This window comes from Mesoplodon mirus (assembly GCF_964341445.2).
Source record: "Mesoplodon mirus genome assembly, chromosome: 3".
Classification (NCBI taxonomy): domain Eukaryota; kingdom Metazoa; phylum Chordata; class Mammalia; order Artiodactyla; family Ziphiidae; genus Mesoplodon; species Mesoplodon mirus.
Window position 1 is genome coordinate 104,882,984 of NC_138978.1, and position 18,798 is coordinate 104,901,781.

At 41.7% G+C, this 18,798-nt stretch overlaps 1 protein-coding gene across 3 annotated transcripts in view; it reads left to right on the plus strand.

The window, feature by feature from the left end:
* The first annotated feature begins 9,712 nt into the window (after positions 1–9,712).
* RAP1A (RAP1A, member of RAS oncogene family) overlaps positions 9,713–18,798 on the plus strand; it is a 78,793-nt gene continuing 69,707 nt past the window's right edge. Inside the window, exon 1 of one of the 3 annotated variants that reach the window (XM_082616188.1) lies at positions 9,713–9,814. The gene's annotated coding sequence lies outside the window, so the exon portion shown is untranslated. Of the gene's footprint in view, positions 9,815–17,936; positions 18,034–18,798 lie in introns of those variants that run through there. The other 2 variants (XM_082616189.1, XM_082616190.1) reach the window with 2 other exon arrangements.

The window sequence follows — 18,798 nt, forward strand, 5'->3', positions numbered from 1 at the left end:
ATGTCTGTATCTATGCGGGTTGCTTAATTTGTGGTTTACATATGCTTGAGTTTTGTTACAGAATAGGAAATGATGTTAACTCATATCCACAAAGCTAGAGCAAGCCCTCTTGGATTCCTTTACCCTCCATTTATTGAAGGCTGGGTTGGTCTGGGGCCAGTCTTATCCTTGATATGGCAGTTAAGTGCAAGCTTTTCTCTTTTGATAAGAGAAGACTTTGCTTACTGTTGGCACATTCTGGCCTCCTGCCTATATTGAGCTCTCTCTTCAGTGGCCAGAAGTTTTCTGCCTGGTGCTCATCCTAATCCAACTTCCTTGCTGCAGAAATCTTTGATTCTTTCTTGGAGTTTCAGAGCTGCATGGTTGAGTAGCTGCTTCCCCCCCAAATGACAATGTTCACAGAAAGAAATGGAAAAGAATGAGCTGGCTTAGCAGAAAGGGACCTTGCATATAAAGTCTGCTGTATAAAACATATAAATAGGCAATCTACACACCACCAAACAAACACACATGTTTATCAGTGTGTGTACTCTCCACTCTAATGTACATCATGCAGGGACTTCCCTGGCGGTCCAGTGGTTAAGACTCCAGGCTTCCACTGCAGGGGACACAGGTTTGATCCCTGGTCAGGGAACTAAGATCTGCATGCTGTGCAGCCAAAAAAAAAAAAAAAAAAAAAAGTTCTCCTTGGAAATAGAAACTGTTTTTAATGGCCACTTAGAAGACAAATATATTGTCCCTAGATCACACAATGCATTAAAAAAAAATAAAGGACTTTTGAATTAGCTTATCTTTATTATCTTTCAATAATGTGGATAATTGAAAAGTGACCATCCATTTACAGGCTTGGATGGTTACAGAATTACCTCTATAGTCAAGATTTTTTAAATCTTTTAAACAGCATGAATTTTTATGAACTTAGAATAAAATAATAATGATAGATAATATTTATGATAACATAAAACCAACATTTTGCCATTATGTGCCAGGTTCTAAAAGCAGTATTTTGTGTGTGTGTGTGTGGTATGCAGGCCTCTCACTGTTGTGGCCTCTCCTGTTGTGGAGCACAGGCTCCAGACGCGCAGGTTCAGCGGCCATGGCTCACGGACTGGCCCAGCCACTCCGCGGCATGTGGGATCTTCCCGGACCGGGGCACGAACCCGCGTCCCCTGCATCGGCAGGCGGACTGTCAACCACTGCGCCACCAGGGAAGCCCTAAAAACAGTATTTTATATGCCTGATTGCTAAAAATTTTACCAAAACCCTATGATATTTTGTACTTTTATTAGTACGATATCACAAAAAAGAACACTGAGGCTGAAAGGGGTTAAGTAGTTTGCCCAAGGTGGCACAGTTGGTAAGTGGCTAAACATGCATTTAAACCTATATAGGACTTCCCTGGTGACGCACTGGTTAAGAATCCGCCTGCCAGTGCAGGAGACATGGGTTCGAACCCTGGTCCGGGAAGATCCCACATGCCGCGGAGCAACTAAGCCCGTGCGCCACAACTACTGAGCGTGTGCTCTAGGTCCCGCGAGCCACAACTACTGAGCCCACGTGCCACAACTACTGAAGCCCACATGCCTAGAGCCCGTGCTCCGCAACAAGAGAAGCCACCACAATGAGAAGACCGTGCACTGCAACAAAGAGTAGCCCCCCCTCGCCTCAACTAGAGAATGCCCGCGTGCAGCAACAGACCCAACGCAGCCAAAAAAAATAAAAAAGTAAGTTAGGCATTAAAAAATAATAATAATAATAAATTAAAAAATAAACCTATATAGTCTCACTCCAAAGACCATATGCTTAATTACTGAGCAATAATGCCTCCACAGCATAAGATCGGTAGATACAGCTTCTGTGGTGAAAAAGAAGTTTTTTAAAAATTTCCAATCTGTTGCTGACCCTTTCACTCCAAAGGCATGAAGTGCTTTCTTTCTGAAAAAGTAAAGAATATCCAGGCGGAAAAGAAGGTGGGTGGCAAATAGCCAAAATGGTTAGTATTAATTTAGATAATTAAATTCCTAGAAACGCAACCTACCAAGACTGAATCATGAAGAAACAGAAAATCTGAACAGACCAATTACCAGTAATGAAATCAAATCAGTAATCAAAAGCCTCCAACAAACAAAAGTCCAGGACCAGATGGCTTCACTGGTGAATTCTACCAAACATTCGAAGAAGAACCAATTCTTCAACAAAATAAAAAGGGAACCCATTGAAGGGAAGAAAATATTTGCAAATTATATATCTGGTAAGGGGTTAGTATCTAAAATATATAAAGAACTCAAACAACTTAATAGCAAAAAACCAACAACCTGAATAAAAAAATGGGCGAAAGATCTGAATAGACATTTTCCCAAAGATATACAGATGGCCAACACAGACATGAAAAGGTGTTCAACATCAGTAATTAAGCAAATCAAAACTACAATGAGCTATCACCTCACACCTGTTAGAATAGCTATTAAAGACAACAAATAACAAGTGTTGTGGAGAAAAGGGAACCCTCATGCACAGTTGGTAGGGTTATACATTGGTGAAGCCACTATGGAAAACGGTATGGAGGTTCCTCAAAAAATTAAAAATAGAACTACCATATGATCCAGCAATTCCACTTCTTGATATTTATCTGAATAAAATGAAAAACTAACTTGAAAAGATTTATGCACCCCCATGTTTATTGCAGCATTATTTACAATAGCCAAGATATGGAAGCATCCTAAGTGTCCACTGATGGATGAATCGATAAAGAAAATCTGGTGTATATATATAAAATGCAACATTATTCAGCTATAAAAAGGAAATCTTGCCATTTGTGACACGTGGATGGACCTTGAGGGCATTATGCTATATGAAATATGTGAGAGAAAGGCAAATACTGTATGATCTCTCTTATACTTGGAATCTAAAAAAACAAAAAAACAAACAAGCTCATAGATATCTAGAACAGATTGGTGATTGCCAGATGTGGGAGGTGGAGGGGGTGAGAGAAATGGGTGAAGGGGGTCAAAAGGTTAAAAAAAATTAGATGTTGTCTGACTACTATACAGCTTATACCTCATGTGACTCACTATACAAGCTGGGCAACACCTGCACTGGTCTATGCCCTGCTCAAGTAGACAGGTCTACTGACCACTCACTTGTATGTCACAGCAATATAATTAGCCACAAAAGATTCTAAATTCTTACTCTCATTTTCTGTACTTATCTTAAGGTCAACTGGGGCTATAGTCTGAATGTTTGTGTCCACCCCCACATTCATATGTTGAAATCCTAACTCCTGAAGATGATGGTGTTAGGAGGTGGACACCTGGGAGGTACTTATGTCATGAGGATAGAGCCCTCATGAATGGGATTAGTGCCCTTATAAAACACATGCCAGAGAGATCCCTAGCCCCTCTCACCAGGTGAGAACACAGCAAGAAGGTGCTGCTACAAATCAGAAAGAAGGCCCTAACCAGAACATGAGCATGCTGGCATTGTGATCTCAGTTTCAGCCTCCAGAGCTGTGAGAAATACATTTCTGTTGTTTATAAGCTACCCAGTCTGTGATATTTTGTTATAGCAGCCCCAACGAACTACAACAATTGGTATTAAACAATTCTATGGAGCAGAACCAGTCTGTGGACCACACTTTGAACAGCACTAATATAGAAAAGATCAGCTTAGCGCATAACTAAAATATACAAATATGCTAATGATTTAGATGGTTGGCTATACTCTCTCTCCCTCCCTCACCCACTGCCCCCCTCACTCTCTCTCAACAACACGCGCGCACACACACACACACACACACACACACTCCTGAAATATTTATTGAGAACCTATTATATGCCTGGTACTTTTCTAGGTTCTGGGAATATAGCAGTGGACAAAACAGATCAAGTGCCTGTCCTCAGGGAACTTACGTTCTAATTCAACCAATGTTTTGACACCAAAAGATCCAGCTCAAGATCTTGCCAGTTAACAGCTCTGTGCTTCTGTACAATTCATGTAATCTCCCTGAACAAGTTTTCCCTAGTGCAAAATAAGCCTGATACCTACCTTAATGACATTGTTGGTAGGATTAAATTAGGTACTGTGGAAACATTTTGAAAACTTTAAAGTTATATACCAACGTCAGGTCAGTTTTACCATGTGTCCTTCTTGAAGCCAGGGACCATATCTTTCCTGTCTTTGTATCCCAGGCAACAAGCATAACAGCTTGGCAAGTAACAAGCACTCGGTTAAGGTTTGCTGAATAAATAGATGTTAAGGTCCTATACATCTGAGTTATGTTTTTTGTGTAAAATGTTATAACTGCTCTTCAAATCCTTAAAACCACTGCACCAACAGGAAAAGTATATTTGGCACTGCAGAGCATGGCACATGTAATTCTATTCTCGGGTTACAGGTTTCTAAGAGTCTGAGGCCTAAAAATATATATTCTGAACATTTATTAGATGAAAACCTCTTTTTATGGATTTGTATCGCCATCTGAACGCTTCTTAAAGGTCTTTTCCATAAATTGACCCTAGGAGTAGCTATGCTGGTCCTGCCAGTTCTAAGCATGCCCTTGCTCTCTAGGGTTATGAGCTAGAACTGAGTTGTAAAAGTACCCTGTAAAAGTTGGGAAGCATTTGGAAGAAACTCTCAGCAAATGGTAACATGAAAAGAAATATAGTCAGGTTGCTTCTTTTCAAAAATTGGAATCTCATATTAGTTTTGTTTTTGTTTTTAATTTTAAGGTCAGTTTATTAAGTTCAATGATGAAAGCTATCAGAAGAATATTTTCCTGAAAATGATTTTTTCTTAGAAAAAGAGAAAGGAAAATTACCACCCTCTCAGCATAGCCACAGATGCTGTGGCAGTCAGACCTCTCTGTGGATGGGGGCAGCCCATCAGTTGGTCAAGTCACTCTCAGGGTCAGCAGGATTGTAGTCTGGATCCTCCTCACCCTCCTCCAGATCCTGGAACAAAGAATCATCTACCTCCACATTGTTTCTATCATCCTCCAAGAACTGGATATCAGATGTGTCAAAATTACGCTTTGTTTCAAATGGCTGTTTCCCACTTTACTTTTTCCTGCTTGTTCTTCCTCTTTCATTCATTTCTTTTTAATTTCCAAGAAGTCTGCATCAAACTTGGCGTTCCAACTTAAGAAATTCTCAACTGGAGTACTTTTTGGCTTCTTCTGCTTCTTTTTCTTTTTGTTTCTCCCAGGGTTTACAGACATTCTATTTCAGGGTTAGAGATATTACTCTTGGAGGCAGAGAGAGGCACAAATGCTCTTGTAGAACTCAATGCAGTGGCTAGTTGAGGAGTACTTCAGATGTATAAGGTGCAAGACTGACACTGAAGGGGCACTAACACAGTTAGAACAGAGTGACCTGCAAGGAGGAGTATTTCGTAACGGAAATGCCATGAATACATAAAATACATGACAAGGCAACATATCAGCGCCACAGGTGAGGTAAAAACAGAAACTGTAGGGAATTCCCTGGCAGTCCAGTGGTTAGGACTCGGTGCTTTCACTGCTGGGGTCTAGGTTCAATCCCTGGTCAGGGAACTAGGATCTCCACAAGCTGTGCAGCGCAGCCAGAAAAAAAAAACCCAAAACAAAACAAACAAAAAACCCCACAGAAACTGTATTTCAGAGGAGATGAAAAATCAGAAAAGTTTCCAGGGGGGATTCCCTGTCGGCCCAGTGGTTAAGACTCCATGTTTCCACTGCAGGGGACGCGGGTGTGACCCCTGGTCCGGGAACCAAGATCCCACGTGCCACATGAGGCACCCACCCCCATCCTGCCAAAAAAGAAAAGTTTCCAGATATAAACTGCTATGTGAGACAGGCCTTCGAGAATTTCAACAAATTTGGGGCCTAGAGGCAATTGCCTCTGTTCCAAGCAAAGACAATTTAGGCAAACGCGTTGACTGCTTTGTAAACCGTTGGTAGAAATTATAGCAAGCCATTCAATTTTGCTTGAGAACCAACTCTATATTATGTAAAGTTGCAGTGCAGGGTAAGTCTGGAAAAGGGGAATGGAGACATATAACTGGACAAATGCCAGATTAGGCAGTTTTACCTAATTTGACAGGGAAAATAATTTTTAAAATAGGGTGGAGTTGTGATCTGGCCACTGTTTTAGGGAGATCGTTCTGGAAAGAACACAAAATGTATTGAAGGGAAAGCAGCTAAGCAGGAGACCAAATAGGAAACTACAACAAAAGTCTAGAGAAGAGGTAATTAGTACCTGACCTATGGTAAGGTAATGGTGATAGAGAGGAGGGGGCACATGAAAGAGACATTGGGTAGGAAAGGTCTATACGTGTCTATCCAATATGGTAGCCCCCAGCCACATGTGGCTATTTAAATCTAATTTAAATACCCTAAAGTTAAATGAAATTTAAAATCTAGTTCCTCAATCAATGCTTGATAGCCACATGTGACTGTTGTATTAAATATACAGCTAAAGAACATTACCGTCACAGCAGAATGTTCTGTTGGACGGTGCTGATTGATACACTTTGAGGACCAATTGGGTACAGGAATGGGGAAGATGGATTAAAGGTGGCTGAGCTTTGGTGGATGAGTAACTGAGAAAGACAGTGCCAAGAGCAGGAAAGGGGAAGTAAGGAGGAAAGATGTCGTTTAGTTTCTGTCAAACACCAGGCAGGACAAAGCATCTACACAAATGCTCAGGTGGGTAAAGCAGGGCATGAGTGGGCTCTCCCAAGCCTTGTCAAGCCACATGATTCCCCGTCCTCCAACTTCCCCTTTCCTGCAGTATTGAGTTGGCTTATCCCCTATTGGGCTCAGTTTCTCCCCAGCTAGGGCGGCTCCCGCAACCTCCCCCAGATCAGCGGCTCACAAGAACTGTGTCAAGGCAGGAGCCCGAGAGTCTACTGTTTCCTCAGCTCCGAGGCGCCTGCCTGGATCCTCGTTTCTCACAGATACCTTCGCTTCCTCTCTCCCAACTGCCTCACTCACCCTTCCCTATGCTCCATCCTTGGAAAGTGCCCTTGATTCCACTTATTTGACTGCTTCCTCTTGAACTCTTCTCTCCTACAAGAACCACGAAACCATTGACCCCACCGCTTTTTTACTTGCCCTCTCTTCTCTCTCAGCTTAGATTCTAATGTTTATCACTATAACCACTCCCTGGCTGGTACCCCTCCCTCCTCTAATGACTTTCATCAGCAAAACCCAGCCCTGGCCAAATCCACCTCTCCTTCAACCCCGCAAGCAAAGGAATGTGGCTGGATAAAAACCACACAACCTTGCTGAGTGGTCTCACTTTAGATACAGGACCACTGACTCAAGAGGGCCCTCAGCCTTGTCCATACTACACTTCTCCAGTAACTCTTCCACTCTGAGGGAATTCCTTCCCACCTTCTTCTATCTCCTTAAATAGCCAACAGTCCCTCTCCACTCACAGCTTTCTATTGCTTAGAATAAAAGAAAGCTCACAGCCCCAATCTACCTCATCAAACCCACTGAGGCAACCACACAACAAAGAATATTCGGTGCAAACTGGGAAAAGGTGCACACAGACTGTGTGCGCGTGCGTGCGTGCGTGTGCGTGTGCGTGTGCGTGTGTGTGTGTGATGTGGAGGATTTGCTAAAAGGCACCACCTCTGCAGCTGGAGCAATTAGAAAAGGCGCCCCTTCCTGCAGGTTGATTTGGCCTCAAACTTGGTTGGCAGAACAGGGGCTGGATTTCAGCTCCCACCTGCCTCCTGCATGTCAGTGGCCTGAACAGGCTACCAAATGTACTACCTGACCTACCTGCATTTGCACCCACGGACTTTGCCTCCTCTCCAAAAAGAGTGTGTGAACATACTGTCCTTGCTCCTATCCAAGGCCAACTCCTCCACTTCTATGCTAGGTCTCATTGTTTCTCACCTACTGGAGGACAAGCTTTATCCAGCTGTCTCCTCTTATCTTCTGCGTCATCACCTTTACCTCTCTAAAGGATCATTCCAGCATACCAACATAAGGAAACATCCCCCATCTTTAAAATACCTTCCCTCAATCCCAAGTACTCCTCTCTCTCCCTCGTTCTTTACAGCAAAGCTCCTCAAGAGCTGTTTAGACTTGCTATAAACACTTTCTCTTCCTCACCTCCCATCTCTTGTTCACACTAATCAGACTTTCTGCCCAATGACTCTGTTGAAACTGCTTTCGTCAAGGACATCAGCAACCTTCATCAGGTCAAATGCAGTGTTCAAACTCTCAGTCCTCATCTTACTTATTTCAACGGTATTTGATAAGACTGATCACTCGCACCTTCCTGAAGCAATTCTCTTATCTTCCAACACTCCACCCTCTCCTGGTGTTCCTCCTACCTGGTAGCTCCTTCTCCTCTTCTACAGAATTTCCAAAGGTTGAAGTTCATCTTCCTCCTCCCCTCTAGCTACTCTCCCTCCTAAGTGATTTTACATAGACCTAAGGCTTTAAAAAGCATCTATGTGCCGATGACTCCCAAATTCATATCTTCAGACTCATCCATCCATCCAACTGTTTTGCATCTCTACTTGGATGTAGAACAAGCACCTTATGTAACATGTTCAAAACAGAATTCCTGATTTCCCCCACCTCAGATTTTTTCCTTTTTAAATCTTCCCCACCTCATTTAATAGTATCACCGTTAACCTATCCTTTACGCCCTGAACCTAAGAATCATTCATGATTTTTTGCTCCTTCACACACTCTCTGCCAAATCCATTCCAAATCTAAATGTATCTGAATACATCCCGATACACCCCTTCTCTGCTGCCATCCTAGTCCAAGCTACCATAAACAGCTTCCTTACTGGTCTCCCTGAGGACATCTGTGCTTCCCTGCTGTGTATTTTACACACATTAGCAAGAGTAACTTTTTCAAATGTGAATCAGATGCGGTCATTCCTCTGCTCACCCTCCCATGGCTTTCTGTTGCTCTTATTAACAGCCCATAAGGCTCCATAGGATCTGACCTCTTCCCCACCTCTCTCAGCCTAACTACTACTGCTCTCTGGCTAACTGACTACACTCAGCCATACTGGCCTTTTGTAGGTCCTGCAACATGCCAGGCTATTCGCACTTCTGAGTTTATGGCCGATGTTCTTTCAGCTTGGAAAGATCCCCTTACCCCTCCCCTCCCGAGGTATTTGCTAGGCTCATCCCTTCATATCATACATGTATGTGCTCAAAGGTCTCCTCTGAGGGGCAATACCTGGCCATCTATAAAGTCACTCCATTCCTGGCTTTATATTTCTTCACACCACATCACTTCCCGAAATTTTTGTTTACTTGTTTGTTGTGTCTCCTCTCTCCCACTAGAATGCAAGCTCCACGGGGCCTTTGCTTGCCAACGGCATTATTCCCTGAACCTAGGACAGTGCCTAGCACCTACTAGATGCTCAATTAGTACTTGTCAAATGGTTGCATTCCCTCCAAAATTCTATTCTCCTGAATCTTCAGACCCTTCCTCATTTCCTTTCCAGCCTCCCACACCACCACCCCGCGCAAGGCAAAGCTGCAACTCCCGACTCCTTCCTCTGCGTTCTTAGCTCTTCCACTGCCTTCCAGCGCAGCCCCTTTAAGCGGACTCCGGAAAGCCGCGGGGAAGGCGGGGCCGAAACCTCGCCGACGCTGACTCGGAGGGGCGGGACGGAACTAGGGGGGCGTGGCCTGCGTGCTGCGTGCGTGCGCGTTCTGGAGGCGCTGCCGCCGCCGCCGCTCTCGAGGCCGCCGCCGCCGCTGCCGTCGCCGCGCAGAGCCGGAGCAGGAGCCACGGCCGAGAGGAGGGAGGAGGAGGAGGAGGAGGTGGAGGAGGCGCCGGACCGTGGGGGTGAGTGAGGGGCGGGGAGCCGGAGCCGGCCCCAGAGGGAGCAGGGGGCGCGGGTCGGCCGAGCCCGGGCTGAGGCGGCTCCTGTCGCCGGTCAGTCCCCTGGCTCCCCCTTCTTTGCGTTCCCTCGGTGTCCGGGGCGGCGGCCCGGGGGCCTGGCCGGCGGGAGGGGCCAGGGCTCGGGGAGGCCCGGCCGCTGCCGCCCGGGGCCAGAGCCAACCACGCCCGCGGACCGAGCCGGTCGACTGTGGTTGGGCCTGCGGGAGAGGGACGGGAGGGGCCCGGGCCGGGTGTGGGAGAGAAAGAGGACATTGTGTCCCCCACCCTCCAACTCCCTGAGGTGTCATGGCACAAGCCCATTTCCCTCGCCATCTCCCCGGACACAGTGCCCTCGCCCCTCGCTGCCTGAGAGAGGTAGAAGATTAGACATCGCTGCATTTTTTTTCTTCTTGCTTGTCCCCAGACTAGGGTCAGATCTTTCAAACGCAGCTCACCCTTTGGGGGGCACGCGTAGAAGGGGGTTGCAGGGTTGGGTGAATTTTCTGTCCTCCCTCGGCTACTTCGAGAGGTGCGGGTAGACGGGAGCGGTGTCCTTTCTGTGTTCCCTTGTTAGGGTTCGGGGTCTCTCGTTCCTTCCTTCATTCCCCCAGTGCACAGGGCTGACATCTCTACACCCCACTCCACCTCTCAGCTCCTTTCCCGCCCTCTCTCCCCCACGTCTTCCGTAGCATGCCATGTGTTCGCCTTTTCAGCGTTGCCTTTCTTGGATCTCCGCTTTTTCCCTGAATTTTGTTAGGGAAGAGGTCACCGTGTGATTCTTCTTGTCTTCCTTAAAACTGGGACTGGTAGGAGTGTCTTTTGCCCCCTCGTTCAGGAAGTTAAGGACAGTGTCTTCGGATAAATTGTGTAATTTACTGCTATGGGGCAAAGATGAGGGGAAGACATCAACTCACAGGGCTAAGAACCAGTTTAGGGGACCTTTTGACCTCTTGGAAAAAGAACTAGCGTTGAGGAGTTAATGTATTCCGTTTTGGGAGGGAGGATCGTTTTGTCACTGCTTTGAAGGGAAGTGACTATAAGAAGGAAGGGAATAACAGGGCAGGAGGTTATTGGGTCACAGTCGTACAGGTGGCCACAGTTTTCTGCTTCCTTGGTGTGAGATGATGATTTTTCCTGTTTTTACCACAGTAAAAATGAAGGATCAGCTCTTAGTTTTAACGTGGGGCTCCTACCTTCAAAAGCATGCTGAAAGGGCAGTCTCAGAAGGGATGCTGCTGGAAACAGGATTTGGAAACTTTATTTTGGTTTCCTGTCAGAGTGTGTGGGGGTGGGCACACGTGTGTGTAGTTTTTCTTTTCTTTTGATGTAACTGATATCTGTGATATTTTGCCATAATAAGCACTAAATCAGGCCCTGAGCCCCAGTCTGTCTTTATTATGATTTCCTATAACACTTTCTGTTTGAAATTATATTTGTGTTGGTTGAAATTCTTTTTAGTCTGATGTTTCAATGAATCTTGTTTACTCCGCATTTTGAATTATGTACTACAAAATATACTTAGGTGTAAGGTACTGAGGATCACACCGTGCCCGCCGGCACATGGTAGGCACTTGGTATTTCTTGAATGAATTGTTTGATTACAGAGATGTGTCTAGGTTTTACATATCATCTATCTTTTTGAGAGGTAGCTCAAATTAGAAGATTGCATTTCACTTCCAATATACAAAATAGTAATTATTAACCTTTTCTGGGCCACTGACACCTTTGAGAAGATAGTGAAATATACATATAGACTCTCAGGAAAGAAGTAATAGACATTTATGCACAAAATTTCACATTCAGTTTCAGGGACCCTCTGAAATCAACCATGGGTGCCCTTGTCTTAAATGTAAACTGGAATCCTGAGTATTATTCAGTTCCATATTAAAACTGTTCAAAAACCTTTGTTCACCTCTGTGTGACCTCAGGGATGACCGTGTCTGCCCTTACAGACTAAACTTTGGGTCTTTGGGAACAAGATTTAAGAGTGATTGTTATTACAATTTTATGTGGAAAAGTTCTCATTAATAACTTTTACCAATAATTTTGAACTAGTAATTTTAAACAAACAGCTTTGAAGGAAATAAGATTGTTATAGTCACTTTTGACAGCTTAAAATCATAATCACGACTGACTTACGACTTTTATTGTGCAAACTCCTTAGCAATATGATCAGCACTTGAAAATGTTCATAGATCATTTTTCCTGTCCTCTTCCAAGCTTGTTTATATGGTTTTCATGTAGTTAATAATTATTGTACAACAGTTATCAACATTCAGTATTAATCTAACAAGTGCTTTTTAAATGCCTATTATGTGAATAAAACAAAGTCCTTGCTGTCATAGAGCTTATATACTAATCAGGAGAGATGGGCCATAACCAGATAAATATAGAATAAGTCAGATGATAAGAGGTATGCAGAAGAGTAAAGTAGGGTAAGAGGATAAAGAGAAACAGTAGCAAGGAAGGGTAGTCAGGGAAGACATGAGTGAGGCATATATGCTCTCTTGGGGAAGAAGGTTACAGGCAGAGAGGACTGTTAAGTGCAAAGACTGCTCAGTCTTTGCCTTGGCCTTTTGGAGAAGGCCAGTAAGCAAGAGGGAAAGTGAGAGAGCTTGAGGTTAGAGAAGTAGCCGAGGCCACTATAAAGCCTTTTAGGCAATGGTCAGAACTTTGGATTTTACTTTGAATGAGATGGGAAACCACTGGAGGGTTTCCGAGTAGAAGAGAGACCTGTTCTGACTTAGGTTTGTGGGAAATGTTGTGGCTGCTGTGTGGAAATCAACTTGGAGAGGGGGGTGGGAGTGGAAGCAGGAAGACCTTAGGAGGTTAATCTTCATTTTAAACCTTTTCCGTGGTTGCAAAATAGTCCATCTACCTGCTCTTGGGTGTATAGGTAGTTTCCTTTTCCCCTTATTGAAAATAGCAATGAAATGAACACTTTTGTGTATGCAACATTTTCTTTCTTTTTGAATATTTCCTTGGAATTGATTTCCAGAAGTACTGCTGAATCAAAGTATATAAATATACTTGTCTTCTTGGTGTGTCTATTAATTCCTTCAGAGAGTAGATTGTACTAGTTAAAAGTGACAGTTGTTGATCTTAAGTTTCATGCAGTGTCACTTGCATTGAATATTATTATTTGATACTTAAAAAATAATTTGAGTTATAAAAAAGAGACCTTTTAGATTGTTAGGTTGAATTTTCCAGTAGCTCACATGAGTTCATTAGTTAGCTCACTTCTCTCTTTAACATTTAACAGCAGCGTGCTAACTGTTGGGGGTACATAGTTGAATTAGAAAGGGTCTCTGCCCTCAGGGAGTTTTATATTCTGTCGTTATTTGTAATGTGATAGTTAAATAACTTCAGTTCTTGCCAGAACTTTGTTAGTGTATGGTTGATGATCTTTTATATAGAATGGACATTCCAATCAAGCACCTAATTTTTCATACTGATAATTCTTTTTTTTTTTTGCAAAGGGATTTTTAAATGGCATCTGCAATTTGTTTAATTTGTTTTGTATGTCTTTAGAATCTTACATCTCTGATAGCCCCATGTTTTATTCTTTGCAGTAAATTACGCAGCTAGTACTTAGTTGAGGACTTTCACAGTTGAATTTTTAAATTGTTGTAATTCTTTATAAGTTATTCAAAACACAGAGACTTGTTTCTGTTAAATAAGGTCAGTACTGCATCTTTGAAATTTTATTTAGATTATAAAGGAGGATGATACCAGTCTGTTTTGATAGAATCATACCACTGGGCATCTACATGGCTTGATTTGGCATGAGTGGAAACTCCAATATCTATGAAGTGAGTGGGTTGAACTAATAGAGTTACCTGCAAGCATCTAGCACTGTGTCTGACACAAGCTAGGGACTCAGCAAATGTTCATTGAACCTCGGATAACCTCTAAGCTCCCAGTTCTAAAATTCTCTTACTTTAGAAGGTCAATAAAAATATCTTGTATAAAGCATTTATATCTTAATGTTGTGGTGAGTTTAAAATTGTGAACATAAACTTACTTCCTCCTAATGTTCCTTTCAAATTGAACTCATCAGTTTTAAAAAGAGTTATGGCATATTGCCAAGTATTTTCTGCTTGTTCCGATGTCATGTACTGCTGCATGACTTAATGCCAAATTCATATCTTATGGAAATGATTAATGTTAAAAATAAAGATATTTAAGCTTTCTTATGTTACTGAGACAGATGAAACATCCATTTTTTCTCCTTTTTTTTTTTTTTTTTTTTTGCCGTACGCGGGCCTCTCACTGTTGCGGCCTCTCCCGCTGCGGAGCACAGGCTCCGGACGCGCAGGCTCAGCGGCCATGGCTCACGGGCCCAGTCGCTCCGCGGCACGTGGGATCTTCCCGGACCTGGGCACGAACCCGTATCCCCTGCATCCGCAGGCGGACTCTCAACCACTGCGCCACCAGGGAAGCCCCGTTTTTTCTCCTTTTTTCTGTGTGTGAAATTTGAACCTATAAACTTACCATGATGTTCTGATCAGTTAAGCAGTTCAACAGAGAACTATGCCATTCTGTCATTTTTGCTTGAAAATAGGCCTTTTAGAGGTAGAAGGTACAGGTATGCACCAATAAAAAAAGGAAATTGTGTATGATGATTAAGGTGGAGTTGAAATAAGTAGTAGTATACTTTTATAAGTGGAATATATCAGGATTAAATATGTTCTATGAAATTAATTTCAATCATTAGACTAATGGCTTTTTTTTAAAGTTCTGATGACTTACTTAGGCTATATAAATTTAGGTTAGATAAATCTGGAAAAGATTTCTTTGCATATCCAGTTTTCCCAGAGATAGAGATAAGTTTCCTATTTTCAGCGTATTTATTTAGTTCACATTGATAGAGAGTGGTTCAAAGTGTGGAATGGTAAAAGTAACCAAATTTGGAATTAAATATGTAATTCTGTGTTTGGTTTCAGAATATATTTATATTAGTCCATATCTCATAAGGATAGGAATGTACTAAACACATAACTGATAAAAGACACTGTTGGATTAATTAAAACTTAAGTTGATTTACTTTAAATTCACAAGTATACATGTATACCTATAAAACGCATGGTTGTTTGCAATGCTGTGTTATACTCACTCATTGTGGTTGTAAAAAATAACTTTGCTTAGGCTATAACTGTGGCTTAGTTATCAATGACAAAAGTGTAAAGTTGGAGAGACACAAAGAACTGGGTGCAACTGTTTCTTTGGACAAAGCCCAAATGCCGCTTGTAAGATTCTAAGTTAGTAGTAGTAAGAATTCTCTCTTATTGCAGACTGAACATTTCAGATCTGTCAGATGTGTGATCCGGAGAGTAAATTCATTCACTCTGTTTTCAGTGATATTTTTAAATTCATTTATAAATAGGATCATTCTGTTCTAGACAAGTTGGCTGTTTTATAGGACATTAAGCAAGCAGCCATAACTTAATTATTTTAGCAGCTGACATTTAACACTAATCTTTGGGTTTTATGTAGTTTTCAGTATCTATTCCAAATCATTGATGTCTTTTGAACTACCTTATTTATTTATTTATTTGGCTGAACCGGGTCTTAGTTGCGGCAGGCGGGCTCTTCTAGTTGCAGCATGCAGGCTCTTAGTTGCGGCATGCGAGATCTAGTCCCCTGACCAGGGATTGAACCCGGACCCCCTGCATTGGGAGCTCACAGTCTTAACTACTGGACCACCAGTGAAGTCCCTGCACTACCTTTTTTAAAATTTATTTTTTAAATTTATTTATTTTTGGCTGCAGTGGGTTTTTGTTGCTGTGTGCAGGCTTTCTCTAGTTGTGGCGAGCGGGGGCTGCTCTTCGTTGCGGTGCATGGGCTTCTCTTGTTGCGGATCACAGGCTCTAGGCGCAGGGGCTTCAGTAGCTGTGGCACGCTGGCTAAGTAGTTGTGGCTCGTGGGCTCTAGATTGCAGGCTCAGTAGTTGTGGTGCACGGGCTTAGTTGCTCCGTGGCATGTGGGATCTTCCCAGACCAGGGCTCGAACCTGTGTCCCCTGCATTGGCAAGCGGATTCTTAACCACTGAGCCATCAGGGAAGTCCCTGAACTACCTTTTATTTATTTATTTATAATGCATTTATTTATTTTATTTATTTATTTTTGGCTGTGTCAGGTCTTCGTTGCTATGGGTGAGATTTTTCTAGTTGGGGCGAGTGGGGGCTACTCTGCATTGTGGTGTGAGGTCCTCTCATTGCGGTGGCTTCTCTTGTTGTGGAGCACGGGCTCTACGTGCCCGGGTTTCAGTACTTGTGGCATGCAGGCTCAGCAGTTGTGGCTCACAGCCTCTAGAACGCAGGCTCAGTAGTTGTGGCGCATGGGCTTAGTTGCTCCGCGGCATGTGGGATCTTCCTGGACAAGGGCTCGAACCTGTGTCCCCTGCACTGGCAGGCGGATTCTTAACCACTGTGCCACCAGGGAAGCCCCCTGAACTAACTTTTAAATTCTAGCTGTGAAAATATTGCATAACTTGATTATTAGATTTCAGATTCAGTCATTGAACAGAAGCCTGGGTGACCCAGTATTTGGCAGTTTGACAGAAACTGAGATGTGAGTCTGTAGTTTCTACTCTAAGTATATAGTCTCTATATATAGTCTAGTAATTTATTTTGTTTCCCGGGACCTGACATATGTCTTTTAAATAAATGTTGTATTTTCACGGTTGAGTAAAAATAGAATGATACTCATTTTCTAAGTAAAATCTATGTGATATTTTAATTCTCTCTTAGTTGCTGAACAACTATTTCTGTGGTCTTATTTTTCTAACAGCTTTTTAGTAGAAATTATCTCTGGGTGATAAGTTTATGGGTAATCTTCAATTTCTTCTTTACATTTATGTTCTTTTCAAAATTTGCCTCAATGGAACATGAATTAGTTTAAACAAGAAAAAAATGTTTTAAACAAGAAAAAAATTAGAGCAAACCAGTTTCCCATTGGTTAAAGTGTAGTAAAATAAGAATTGCTTGCTCAACCGCCTATTTTACTTCCGGCAAAGGTCTTTTCTTTCCTTTTTTTTTTTTTTTTTTTTCCAAATTGCTTTTCTGCATATATGCCACATTGTAGGGAAGTTTTTTCCTGGTTCAGCTAACAGTTTTAATTCTGTGTTTAATGTGAGAAGTTTTGGATTTTTTTTTCTTTTGAAGAACAGCTTAATATTTTTTCTACACTGATGAAAATCAACCTGTGCTAGTAAAATTAACTGTCCAATAGAACAGAAACGTGCATATAGAGAAAATGTATTTGTGTGGGTTTTTAGTGAATGTTGTTGGTAGCTTGCCAGCTTTATTTTCAAGTTCCTCTCGGACCTGTGGTGTGCTTATAAGGCAACAACGGTATATTTAGTTAATTTGCAAAACGAGAATACTTTTTCTGGTTTTTCCATTTTTCATGTTTTGAGTTAGGATTAATTGGACATTTATTATTCTCAACAGGCATACGGTAAAACAGTTCATTTAACTGTGGTACTTTCTGTTGGAGCATTGGCTGACTTTTAGATAGTGAACCTTGTGCGGTTTCATGAGTACTACTGAGTTTTGGATGACATTCTTTACACAATCTGAAAGTACCCCTGAGCCTAATAGAAGCTGGAAACAAAACAAATTTGATGTTTTCTTTGCAGTAGGAAGTGTAGTTTCTAGTACAAGAAATACGCCCTTGTTAGGTTCAGGACCATTTTCAGGGGTTATAACTGCTTGAACATTTTTTTCTTGTTTAAACTAATTCATGTTCCACTGTGGCAAATTTTGAAAAGAACATAAATGTAAAGAAGAAATTGAAGATTACCCATAAACCTATCACCCAGAGATAATTTCTACTAACATTTTAATGTACATTTTTCTAGTTCTTTCCTCACGTGTACAGATTCTTTTAATTTTTTAAAAAATTAGAATTATACTTCTATACATACAGTTTCACTCCAACTTTTTTCTCTGAACAGGGTATTGTTCTCCTAGTGTGGGACTCTTAGGTTGATCTTTATAATACTACTATTTTAAATAACACTGGGGCAAACATTTTTGTACATTTATCTTTGATTGCATCTCTGTTTTTTTTTTTCTTCCTTTAGGGTAGATTCCCAGAAGTGGGATAACTGGATCAGAGGGTGGTTACCCTGTGTATAAGAGTGTGTGTCTCACTGCACCTTCAATGGCATTGAGTAGGTCAGTTTTTACAATCTTTGCCAATTTGATAGATATCTGTTACAATTCTTGGGTGGTAATCACAAAATCCTCATATTATTAATAATCTGTAAAACCATCAGAGTGTATGATTATTAATTTGCAGTCGTCTTTGAAAAAGTTGGTTGGAATGATTTTCTTTGAAAATATTTTAGGTAAAAGTAATCTTTGTAACAAAAAAGATATTCCTTGTCATTGCAATTTGAGTATTGTTCTTATATTGGAAAGAAATAGCATTTTAATCTTCTCTCTTTACTAAAATAACAAACATGAGAAAGCTTATTTTATAGTATGTAGTAAGTAGAACTATAATGTAAAACTAAATTATTTCAGATAGATGAGAGGGATAGTCACATGATTCAGACTTTAAAAAAAAAACACCACACAACTTAGTGTTTAGAGCAATGGCTGTAGAGTTAAGCAGCCTGTGTTCAAATCCTTGCTTTGCCACTTACTAAGTATATCATTTGAGGCAACTTACTGAGTGTACAATTTAAGGTAACCTACTAAATATATAATCTGATGTTTCTGAGCTTTGGGTTTCTCATCTTTAAAAGGAGAATAACTAATAATACCTACTTTATAGGATTGTTGAGAGGATTAGAAATACTGTTTAAGACTGCTGAGCACATAGTAGGCATTTAATAAAAGCTGGCAGTTGTTGGGTTTGGAAGTTTGGGGCCAGTTTTGTAGGGTGGGGCAGGACATATCTTTCGTGTGTCCTTATTTACATAAATAAATGCAGAG